Below are 11,957 nucleotides of genomic sequence, written 5' to 3' on the forward strand. Positions count from 1 at the left end.
CCCTTACTCGCGTAAGGTTTATTACTTGGACGACCCAGTGCACTTGCTGGTTAGTTGTGCAAAGTTGTGTAGTGATCACAATTTCGCGCACCAAGTTTTTGGCGCCGTTGCCGGGGATTGTTTTGAGTATGGACAACTGACGGTTCATCTTGTTGCTTAGATTAGGTATTTTTCTTCAGAGTTCTTAAGAATAAATTCTAGTGTTTCATGATGATCTGTTGAAGTCTGGCTGGCTGAGAAGCCATGTCTAATCTTATTGGACCGAGGTTTCAACCTATCATCACAAGAGCTTGTTGATTTCTATCAATCTTGCTCTTGGAGCAATGATCTGCTAAGGCTTGGCTGGCCATTGGCCATGTCTAGTGTTTTGGACCGAAGCTTTCTTTGAAAGCTTGGCTGGCTGTGAAGCCATGTCTAATTCCTGGACCGGAGTCTTAGACTAACATTGCAATGATTCCTGGAATCCAAATTGAGAATTCTGAAACCTTTATTTTCTATTTTCATATAATTTTCGAAAAAGCACAAAAAATTATAAAAATCATAAAAACCAAAAATATTTTTATGTTTCTTGTTTGAGTCTAGTGTCTAATTTTAAGTTTGGTGTCTTGCATGCATTGTTTATTTGATTTTGGTTCTATTTTCAAGTCAATAGTACAGGGAACTGAAGATTCAGAACATGCAGCAGAGGAATTACACAGAAAAAGCTGGGCGTTCAAAACGCCCAGTGAAGAAGGACAGACTGGCGTTTAAACGCCAGCCAGGGTGCCTGGTTGGGCGTTTAACGCCCAAAAAGGTAGTGCATTGGGCGTTAAACGCCAGAATGTGCACCATTCTAGGCGTTTAACACCAGGATGGCACAAGGGGGAGGATTTTGTTTTCAAAATCAATTTTTTTTCAAGTTTTCAAAGTTTTTCAAAATCAAATCATATCTTTTCAATCAAATGTTTTCAAAATCAATTCCTTTCCTTTTTCAAAGATACTTACTAACAATTAATGATTTGATTGAACATTTTAAATATGTTGCCTTTTCTGTTGAGAAAGGTTTAATGTTTGAATCATATCTTTTCTTGTTAGGCAAGTCATTAATTTTTAAAATCAAATCTTTTTAAAATTGTTTTCAAATCATATCTTTTCAATCATATCTTTTTAAAAGCATAATTTCTTATCATATCTTTTTAATCACATCTTTTTTTTAAAACAGTTTTTAATCATATCTTTTTGATTTCTAATTTCAAAATCTTTTTCAAAAATTACTGGATTTCTTTCCCACTCTTGATTTTCGAAAATCAATTAAAGTTTTTCAAAAATGTTTTCACAATATTTCACTTGATTTTCGAAAATTTCTTCCTCTCTTCCCACATCCTTCTATTTATGGAGTACCACTCCTTCTCAATGCACAATTCGAACTCTATCTAATTAAGATTCGAATTCTCTACTTCTTCCTTCTATTTTTCTGTTCCTCTGACACCTCAAGGAATCTCTATACTGTGACATAGAGGATTCCATATTTTCTTGTTCTCTTCTCTTTCATATGAGCAGGAACAAAGACAAAGGCATTCTTGTTGAAGCTGACCCTGAACCTGAAAGGACCTTGAAGCGAAAGCTAAAAGAAGCTAAGGCACAACTCTCTGTAGAGGACCTGACAGAAATCTTTAAAGAAGAAGAAACCATGGCAGCCAAAAACAACAACAACAACAACAATGCAAGGAAGGAGCTGGGTGACTTTACTGCACCTACTCCCGACTTCTATGGGAGAAGCATCTCTATCCCTGCCATTGGAGCAAACAACTTTGAGCTTAAGCCTCAATTAGTTTCTCTAATGCAACAGAATTGCAAGTTCCATGGACTTCCATTGGAAGATCCTCATCAGTTCTTAGCTGAATTCTTGCAAATCTGTGACACTGTCAACACTAATGGGGTTGACCCTGAGATCTACAGACTTATGCTATTCCCTTTTGCTGTAAGAGACAGAGCTAGGACATGGTTGGACTCACAACCTAAAGAAAGCCTGGACTCATGGAAAAAGCTAGTCAATGCCTTCTTGGCAAAGTTCTTTCCACCTCAAAAATTGAGTAAGCTTAGAGTGGAAGTCCAAACCTTCAGACAGAAGGATGGAGAATCCCTCTATGAAGCTTGGGAAAGATACAAACAATTGATCAGAAAATGTCCATCCGACATGCTTTCTGAATGGAGCATCATAGGTATTTTCTATGATGGTCTCTCTGAACTGTCCAAGATGTCTTTGGATAGCTCGGCTGGAGGATCTCTTCATCTGAAGAAGACGCCTACAGAAGCTCAAGAGCTAATTGAAATGGTTGCAAATAACCAATTCATGTACACTTCTGAAAGGAATCCTGTGAACAATGGGACTAATCAGAAGAAAGGAGTTCTTGAGATTGATACTCTGAATGCCATATTGGCTCAGAATAAAATATTGACTCAACAAGTCAATTTGATTTCTCAAAGTCTGTCTGGAATGCAAAATGCACCTGGCAGTACTAAGGATGCTTCATCTGAAGAAGAAGCTTATGATCTTGAGAACCCTTCAATGGAAGAGGTGAATTACCTAGGAAAACCCTATGAAAACACCTATAATTCTTCATGGAGAAATCACCCAAATTTCTCATGGAAGAATCAAGAGAGACCTCAACAAGGTTTCAACAACAATAATGGTGGAAGAAACAGGTTTAGCAATGGCAAGCCTTTTCCATCATCTTCTCAGCAACAGACAGAGAATTCTAAGCAGAACCCCTCTGACTTAGCAACCATGGTCTCTGATCTAATCAAAACCACTCAAAGTTTCATGACTGAAACAAGATCCTCCATTAGGAATTTGGAGGCACAAGTGGGACAGCTGAGCAAGAAAGTTACTGAACTCCCTCCTAGTACTCTCCCAAGCAATACAGAAGAAAACCCAAAAGGAGAGTGCAAGGCCATCAACATGGCCAAATTTGGAGAGGAGGGAGAGGAAGTGAACGCCACTGAGGAAGACCTCAATGGGCGTGCACTAGCCTCCAATGAGTTCCCTAATGAGGAACCATGGGAATCTGAGGCTCAAAATGAGACCATAGAGATTCCATTGGACTTACTTCTGCCTTTCATGAGCTCTGATGAGTATTCTTCCTCTGAAGAGGATGAGTATGTCACTGAAGAGCAAGTTGCTAAATACCTTGGAGCAATCATGAAGCTAAATGACAAGTTATTTGGAAATGAGACTTGGGAGGATGAACCTCCTTTGCTCACCAAAGAACTGGATGACTTGTCTAGGCAGAAATTACCTCAAAAGAAACAAGATCCTGGGAAGTTTTCCATACCTTGCACCATAGGCACCATGACCTTCAAGAAGGCTCGGTGTGACTTAGGGTCAAGTGTAAACCTCATGCCTCTCTCTGTAATGGAGAAGCTAGGGATCTTTGAGGTACAAGCTGCAAGAATCTCACTAGAGATGGCAGACAACTCAAGAAAACAAGCTTATGGACTTGTAGAGGATGTTTTGGTGAAGATTGAAGACCATTACATCCCTGCTGATTTCATAGTCCTAGAGACTGGGAAGTGCATGTATGAATCCATCATCCTTGGCAGACCCTTCCTAGCCACAGCAAAGGCTGTGATTGATGTTGATGGAGGTGAACTGATCATTCAAGTGAATGAAGAATCCTTTGTGTTTAAGGCTCAAGGATACCCCTCTGTCACCATGGAGAGGAAGCATGAAGAGCTTCTCTCAAATCAAAGTCAAACAGAGCCCCCACAGTCAAACTCTAAGTTTGGTGTTGGGAGGCCACAACCAAACTCTAAGTTTGGTGTTGAACCCCCACATTCAAACTCTAAGTTTGGTGTTGGGAGGTTCCAACATTGCTCTGAGTATCTGTGAGGCTCCATGAGAGCCTCTGTCAAGCTACTGACATTAAAGAAGCGCTTGTTGGGAGGCAACCCAATGTTATATTTTATCTATTTTCTTTTGTTATTTTATGTTTTTTGTAGGTTGATGATCATAAGAAGTCACAAAATCAATTGAAAAAGCAAAACAGAATGAAAAACAGGAAGAAAAACAGCACACCCTGGAGGAAGAACCTACTGGCGTTTAAACGCCAGTAAGGCTAGCAGTTGGGCGTTTAACGCCCAGTCTGGCACCATTCTGGGCGTTTAACGCCAGAAAAGGGCACCAGACTGGCGTTAAACGCCAGGAAAGGGCAAGAACCTGGCGTTAAACGCCAGAAATGGGCACCAGCCCGGCGTTTAACGCCAGAATTGGCTAAAAACGCAATTTTGCATGCCATTTGGTGCAAGGATGACTTTTCCTTGACACCTCAGGATCTGTGGACCCCACAGGATCCCCACCAACCCCACCACCCTCTTTCTTCTTCACCCACTCACCAATCACCTCAACACCTCTTCCCCAAAAACCATTCACCTATCAAATCCCATCTTTCAAATTCAAACCACTTTCCCTCCCAAACCCACCCATGACCGAACCATGAGCCCCCCTCTCCTATATAAACCCTTCTTCACCCCTTCATTTTCACACAACCTAAACACCACTTTTCCTCCTCTTTGGCCGAACACAAAGCCATTCCCTTCTTCCTCATTTCTTCTTCTTCTACTCTCTTCTTTCTTCTTTTGCTCGAGGACGAGCAAACCTTTTAAGTTTGGTGTGGTAAAAGCATTGCTTTTTGTTTTTCCATAACCATTTATGGCATCCAAGGCCGGAGAAACCTCTAGAAAGAGGAAAGGGAAGGCAAAAGCTTCCACCTCCGAGTCATGGGAGATGGAGAGATTCATCTCAAGGGTGCATCAAGACCACTTCTATGAAGTTGTGGCCTTGAAGAAGGTGATCCCCGAGGTCCCCTTTTCACTCAAAAAGAGTGAATATCCGGAGATCCGACATGAGATTCGAAGAAGAGGTTGGGAAGTTCTTACCAACCCCATTCAACAAGTCGGAATCTTAATGGTTCAAGAGTTCTATGCCAATGCATGGATCACCAAGAACCATGATCAAAGTGTGAACCCGGATCCAAAGAATTGGATTACTATGGTTCGGGGGAAATACTTGGATTTTAGTCCGAAAAATGTAAGGTTGGCATTCAACTTGCCTATGATGCAAGGAGATGAACATCCTTACACTAGAAGGGTCAACTTTGATCAGAGATTGGACCAAGTCCTCACTGACATTTGTGAAGAGGGCGCCCAATGGAAGAGAGATCCAAGAGGGAAGCCGATTCAATTAAGAAGGCATGACCTCAAACCCGTGGCTAGAGGATGGTTGGAGTTATCCAACGCTCAATCATTCCCACTAGCAACCGGTCCGAAGTTACTCTAGACCGGGCCATCATGATCCATAGCATCATGATTGGAGAAGAAGTAGAAGTTCATGAGGTTATAGCCCAAGAACTCTATAAGGTGGCGGACAAGTCCTCTACCTTAGCAAGGTTAGCCTTTCCTCATCTCATTTGTCACCTCTGTTATTCAGTTGGAGTTGACATAGAGGGAGACATCCTCATTGATGAGGACAAGCCCATCACTAAGAAAAGGATGGAGCAAACAAGAGACCCCTCTCATCATGAGATCCCTGAGATGCCTCAAGGGATGCACTTTCCTCCACAAGACTATTGGGAGCAAATTAACACCTCCCTAGGAGAATTAAGTTCCAACATGGGACAACTAAGGGTGGAGCACCAAGAACATTCCATCCTCCTCCATGAAATTAGAGAAGATCAAAGAATCATGAGAGAGGAGCAACAAAGACAAGGAAGAGACATTGAGGAGCTCAAGCACTCCATAGGATCTTCAAGAGGAAGAACAAGCCGCCATCACTAAGGTGGACCCGTTCTTTAATTTTCTTGTTTTTTGTTTTTCTGTTTTTCGAATTTTAGTGCTTATGTTTATCTATGTTTGTGTCTTATGATCATTAGTGTCTTAGTGTCTATGCCTTAAAGTTATGAATGTCCTATGAATCCATCACCTTTCTTAAATAAACAATGTTCTTAATTGAAAAAGAGAAGAATTGCATGAATTTTGAATTTTATAACAGATTGATTATTTTGATGTGGTGGCAACACTTTTGTTTTCTGAATGTATGCTTAAACAGTGCATATGTCTTTTGAATTTGTGGTTCATGAATGTTGGCTCTTGAAAGAATGATGAAAAAGGAGACATGTTACTGAGGATCTGAAAAATCATAAAAATGATTCTTGAAGCAAGAAAAAGCAGTGAATACAAAAAAAAAGAGAGAAAAACGAAAAAAAGAGGAGAAAAGAAAACGAAAAAAAAAGAGAAAGAAAAAGAAAGAAATAAAGTTGTGATCCAAGCCAAAAAGAGTGTGCTTAAGAATCCTGGACACCTCTAATTGGGGACTTTAGCAAAGCTGAGTCACAATCTGAAAAGGTTCACCCAATTATGTGTCTGTGGCATGTATGTATCCGGTGGTAATACTGGAAGACAGAGTGCTTTGGGCCACGGCCAAGACTCATAAAGTAGCTGTGTTCAAGAATCATCATACTTAACTAGGAGAATCAATGACACTATCTGGATTCTGAGTTCCTAAAGAAGCCAATCATTCTGAATTTCAAAGGATAGAGTGAGATGCCAAAACTGTTCAGAGGCAAAAAGCTAAAAGCCCCGCTCATCTAATTAATACTGATCTTCATAGATGTTTTTGGAATTCATTGCATATTCTCTTCTTTTTATCTTATTTGATCTTCAGTTGCTTGGGGACAAGCAACAATTTAAGTTTGGTGTTGTGATGAGCGGATAATTTGTACGCTTTTTGGCATTGTTTTTAGTATGTTTTTAGTATGATTTAGTTAGTTTTTAGTATATTTTTATTAGTTTTTAATTAAAATTCACTTTTCTGGACTTTACTATGAGTTTGTGTATTTTTCTGTGATTTCAGGTATTTTCTGGCTGAAATTGAGGGACCTGAGCAAAAATCTGATTCAGAGACTGAAAAGGACTGCAGATGCTGTTGGATTCTGACCTCCCTGCACTCGAAGTGGATTTTCTGGAGCTACAGAAGCCCAATTGGCGCGCTCTCGACGGCGTTGGAAAGTAGACATCCTGGGCTTTCCAGAAATATATGATAGTCCATACTTTGCCCAAGATTTGATGGCCTAAACCGGCGTTCAAAATCACCTTCAGAATTCCCAGTGTTAAACGCCGGAACTGGCACCTAAATGGGAGTTAAACGCCCAAATTGGCATAAAAGCTGGCGTTTAACTCCAAGAAGAGTCTCTACACGAAAATGCTTCATTGCTCAGCCCAAGCACACACCAAGTGGGCCCGGAAGTGGATTTTTATGTCATTTACTCATCTCTGTACACCCTAGGCTACTAGTTTTCTATATATAGGACCTTTTACTATTGTATTTTCATCTTTGGACATCTGGTTCTTAGATCATCTGGGGGCTGGCCTCACGGCCATGCCTAGACCTTGTTCTTATGTATTTTCAACGGTGGAGTTTCTACACACCATGGATTAAGGTGTGGAGCTCTGCTGTACCTCGAGTATTAATGCAATTACTATTGTTTTTCTATTCAATTCCGCTTGTTCTTATTCTAAGATATTCATTCGCACTCAAGAACTTGATGAATGTGATGATTATGTGACGCTCATCATCATTCTCACTCATGAACAAAGTGACTGACAACCACTCTTGTTCTACAAGCAAACGAGGCTCTAATGTTTATCTCTTGGATTCCTGATACACGATGCATGGTTGATCGCCTGACAACCGAGCGCTCGCCTGACAAACGAGCCAGCCATTCCGTGAGATCAGAGTCTTCGTGGTATAGGCAAGAACTGATGGCGGCATTCAAGAGAATCCGGAAGGTCTAACCTTGTCTGTGGTATTCTGAGTAGGATTCAATGATTGAATGACTGTGACGTGCTTCAAACTCCTGAAGGCGGGGCGTTAGTGACAGACGCAAAAGAATCACTGGATTCTATTCTGGCCTGATTGAGAACCGACAGATGGATAGCCGTGCCGTGACAGGGTGCGTTGAACATTTCCAATGAGAGGATGGGAGGTAGCCACTGACAACGGTGAAACCCTTGCATAAGCTTGCCATGGAAAGGAGTAAGAAGGATTGGATGAAGACAGTAGGAAAGCAGAGAGACGGAAGGGAAAGCATCTTCATACGCTTATCTGAAGCTCTCACCAATGATATACATAAGTATCTCTATCTTTATCTTTATGTTTTATTCATCATCTATACCCATTTGAGTCTGTCTGACTGAGATTTACAAGGTGACCATAGCTTGCTTCATACCAACAATCTCCGTGGGATCGACCCTTACTCGCGTAAGGTTTATTACTTGGACGACCCAGTGCACTTGCTGGTTAGTTGTGCAAAGTTGTGTAGTGATCACAATTTCGCGCACCAAATGCCGTTTTCTTTTGATCCTGGGGATCTACTGCAATTTGATTATAACCTGAATATCCATCCAAGAAGCAATAGTATTCATGACCTGCTAGTCTTTCTAGCATCTGGTCTATGAATGGTAAAGGAAAATGATCCTTTCTGGTGGCTGTATTGAGCCTTCTATAATCAATACACATACACCACCCTGTAACTGTTCTTATAGGAACCAGTTCATTTTTTTCATTATGAACCACTGTCATGCCACCTTTCTTGGGGATGACTTGGACAGGGCTTACCCAGGGGCTATCAGAAATAGGATAAATAATCCCAGCCTCTAGTAACTTAGTGACCTCTTTCTGCACCACCTCCTTCATGGCTGGATTCAGCCGCTTTTGTGGTTGAACCACTGGCTTGGCGTCACCCTCCAGTAAGATCTTGTGCATGCATCTGGCTGGGCTAATGCCCTTGAGATCACTGATGGACCACCCAAGAGCTGTCTTGTGTGTCCTTAGCACTTGAATTAGTGCTTCATCTTCCTGTGGCTCTAAGGTAGAGCTTATGATTTCAGGAAAGGTATCGCCTTCTCCCAGAAATTCATATTTTAGGAATAGTGGTAATGGTTTGAGCTCAGGTTTGGGAGGTTTCTCCTCTTCCTGAGGGAATTTCAGAGGTTCTATTATTTTCTCTGGTTCCTCCAGATCAGGCTGAACATCTTTAAAGATATTCTCTAGCTCTGATTCGAGACTCTCAGCCATATTGAACTCATCCTCATTGACTCTCAGGGTTACTTCCCCTTTTTGAACATCAATGAGGGTTCGGCCAGTTGCTAGGAAAGGTCTTCCCAGAATGAGAGTTGCACTCTTGTGCTCCTCCATTTCCAGCACCACAAAGTCAGTGGGAAAGGCAAATGGCCCAACCTTGACAATCATATCTTCAATCAAGCCTGATGGATATTTAATGGAGCCATCAGTAAGTTGAAGACATATCCGGGTTGGTTTGACTTCTTCAGTCAAACCAAGTTTTGTGATAATAGATGCATGTATTAGGTTGATACTTGCCCCAAGATCACATAGAGCTTGCTTGGTACAATTACCCTCTAATGTGCATGGTATCATAAAGCTCCCGGGATCTTTAAGCTTTTCAGGTAAGCTTTTCAGAATGACTGCACTGCATTCTTCAGTGAGGTAAACTTTTTCAGTTTCCCTCCAATCCTTCTTATGACTTAAGATCTCTTTCATGAACTTAGCATAAGAGGGTATTTGCTCAAGTGCCTCTGCAAACGGAATCTTTATTTCAAGAGTCCTGAGGTAGTCTGCAAAGTGGGCAAATTGCTTATCCTGTTCCGCTTGGCGGAGTTTTTGAGGATAAGGCATTTTGGCTTTGTATTCCTCAACCTTAGTTGTTGCAGGTTTATTGCCTACAGATGTGGATTGGGAAGCCTTTTTAGAAGGGTTGTTATCAGCACTTGTATGTGTCTGATCCCCCACTGGCATTTGAATACCAGGGGTGGAAGCTGGAGTGGCGTTAGACGCCAGCTCCTTATCTGTTTCTGGCGTCTGAATGCCAGAACTGTGCTCCCTTTGGGCGTTCAACGCCAAATCCTTGCTTGTTTCTGGCGTTGAACGCCAGGAATGAGCATGGTTTGGGCGTTCAGCGCCAGCATTATTCCTCTCTGGGCTCTGACTGTCCTCAGAGGGATTTTGAGTAGCCATTTGTTCATTTCTTGGCTTCCTACTGCTTTGAAGTGAGGTATTTAATGTTTTCCCACTTCTTAATTAAACTGCTTGGCATTCTTCTGTTATTTGTTTTGACAGTTACTTTTCTGTTTGTTTTAACTGTACTTCCATATTTTTGTTAGCCATTCTTGTTTTTTGTAGTATTTCCTTGAATTCGGCTAGCTGCTGAGTTAGAAAATCCAGCTGCTGATTGAATTCATTAGCCTGATCTACAGGACTGAGTTCAGCAGTTACTATTTTAGCTTCTTCTTTCATGGAAAATTCACTGCTTAGGTACAGATGCTGATTTCTGGCAACTGTATCAATAAACTCTTGAGCTTCTTCAATTGTTTTTCTCATATGTATAGATCCACCAGCTGAGTGATCTAGAGAAATCTGAGCTTTTTCTGTAAGCCCATAGTAGAAGATGTCTAATTGCACCCACTCTGAAAACATTTCAGAGGGGCATTTTTTCAGCATCTCTCTGTATCTCTCCCAAGCATCATAAAGAGATTCATTGTCTCCTTGTTTGAAGCCTTGGATGCTCAGCCTTAGCTGTGTCATCTGTTTTGGGGGAAAATAGTGATTCAGGAATTTTTCTGACAGTTGTTTCCATGTCCTTATGTTGTTCTTAGGTTGGTTATTTAACCACCTCTTAGCTTGATCTTTTACAGCAAATGGAAACAGTAATAATCTGTAGACATCCTGATCTACTTCTTTATCATGTACTGTGTCAGCAATTTGTAAAAATTATGCCAGAAACTCTGTAGGTTCTTCATGTGGAAGACCGAAATACTGGCAGCTTTGCTGCACCATGATAATGAGCTGAGGATTCAACTCAAAGCTACTAACTCCAATGGAAGGTATACAGATACTACTCCCATATGAAGCAGTAGTGGGGTTAGCATATGACCCCAGAGTCCTCCTGGACTGTTCATTTCCACTTAGTTCCATGATGGAGCAAGGGAGATGGTATGGATGTTGATATTGTTTATTTTATTTAATTTATTATATAAAGAAAATTGATTTTCGAAATAATAAAATAAAATAAAATAAAAACCGAAATAAAAAATAAAAATAAAATAAATAGAGAAAGAAAATTAACAATTAAAATAAATATTTGAAAAATTTTATGAAGATTTTCGAAAAAGTAGGGAGGGAGAAAGTGGTTAGGATATTTTTGAAAAAGATAATTTTTTTTTAAATTTTGAATTTTATGATGAAAGAGAAAAACACATAAAAGACACAAGACTTAAAATTTTTAGATCTAATACTCCTTGTTTTCGAAAATTTTGGAGGAAAAACACCAAGGAACACCAAGTGAAACAGGAAAAGGCACAGATAACACTTATAGGAAAATTTTAAAGATCAAACAAGAAAAATAAACAAGAACAACTTGAAGATCAAGGAAGAACAAATAACACTTATAGGAAAATTTTAAAGGAAAATATAAAATATGCAATTAACACCAAACTTATACCAAGACACTAGACTCAAAGAAAAATTAAAAATTAATAAAGAAAAATAATATTTTTGAAAAGAAAATAAAAGACTCTGACCCAATTGCCAAAATCTTCCTAATCTAAGAAATAAAATAAACCTTTAGTTGTTCAAACTCGAACAATCCCCGGCAACGGCGCCAAAAACATGGTGCACGAAATTGCAATCACACTTTTGCAATCCGCACAACTAACCAGCAAGTGCACTGGGTCATCCAAGTAATACCTTACGTGAGTAAGGGTCGATCCCACGGAGATTATTGGTTTGAAGCAAGCTATGTTTATTTTATTATTCTTAGTCAGGATATCAATTAAAATTATCAGTTTGATTATTAGAAAAATAAAAGAGCGTGAATTAATTACTTGTAATGCAGTAATGGAGAGTA

The 11,957-nt window shown here is 40.2% G+C and overlaps 1 non-coding gene across 1 annotated transcript; it reads right to left on the bottom strand.

Annotated features, from left to right (window-relative positions):
- Positions 1-2,074: 2,074 nt before the first annotated feature.
- LOC130977690 (small nucleolar RNA R71) lies at positions 2,075-2,182 on the bottom strand. Its single transcript, XR_009085373.1, has one exon. It is a non-coding gene; the product is annotated as a small nucleolar RNA R71 (small nucleolar RNA).
- Between the last annotated feature and the right edge of the window lie 9,775 nt (positions 2,183-11,957).

The sequence above is a fragment of the Arachis stenosperma genome, chromosome 4 (assembly GCF_014773155.1).
Source record: "Arachis stenosperma cultivar V10309 chromosome 4, arast.V10309.gnm1.PFL2, whole genome shotgun sequence".
In the NCBI taxonomy this organism is placed as follows: Eukaryota; Viridiplantae; Streptophyta; class Magnoliopsida; order Fabales; family Fabaceae; genus Arachis; species Arachis stenosperma.